The sequence below is a fragment of the Phaethon lepturus genome, unplaced genomic scaffold, assembly GCF_000687285.1.
Source record: "Phaethon lepturus isolate BGI_N335 unplaced genomic scaffold, ASM68728v1 scaffold35357, whole genome shotgun sequence".
NCBI lineage: Eukaryota > Metazoa > Chordata > Aves > Phaethontiformes > Phaethontidae > Phaethon > Phaethon lepturus.
The window spans coordinates 3,678-4,556 of NW_010553148.1; positions in this window are offsets into that span (position 1 = coordinate 3,678).

The window sequence follows — 879 nt, forward strand, 5'->3', positions numbered from 1 at the left end:
TCGACCCGGCAACTGTCCGGGGCCTGATCCTTGCTCTCCTGTAGCCTCCTGTAGAGCTAGAAGGACCTGTCTCCGAACAGCTGGAGCGCTCAAGTCCCTGGACTGCAGATCCCAGTTACAGGCTGGGCTGGTGGAAGATGTGGGTGGGCTGGAGCTGAGCAGGGGCTGGGCAGACCCAGTGGAGTGCCGTGGTAGTAGGTCCCTGTATCGCCTGACCGCTGGCTGCCAGCAGTGGTGGGGTCCAGGGTATGGCCGTGCTCACAAGCAGGACGGTGCTAGCTAGCCAAGGAGGCAGTGGCTCTTAGCCTGGCTGTTGTCTGGTTATTTCTTCTCCCAGTATTCAGAAGTTACCAGCTGTATATTTTCCAAGAATCTTGGTTCTGAGCTGGGATTTGGTGTCCGTGGAGCCTATACAGCAAACAACCTTAGGGTAGGAGGCATGTTGCCCACAGGGAGCTCCCCAGAGAGGGGCCTGTGGCGTCTCTTCTGTGGCTGACAGCTGGAGGAAAGGGCTAAGTGCTGGGCACGCTTGACGTCCCGGGTAGGCAATTGCATCATCACAGAGAGGGGGGTCCAGCATGACTGACTGCCAGCACCCTGCAGTATGGTCGTCCTCCCAGTGCCCCGCAGTTTCTCATCCCCAGCAGGAGAAAGGCAGTTGCAGACATCTTTCACCAGAGGAAGAGTCCCAAGCTGACTGTAGGGTGAAATGAGTGAAACGGCCTCCCCTTCTTATCTGGGAAAAGCCAGCCAGTTGGCGCTTCACCTGGAGAGCCCTTCATCCTGTAGTCATTTGATCCTCCCAAGGGTCCACTGGGGTGGAGACCAAGCCTTGCGCTCCTGCACCAGTCCATTTCATCAGCACCCATGATCTCCAAG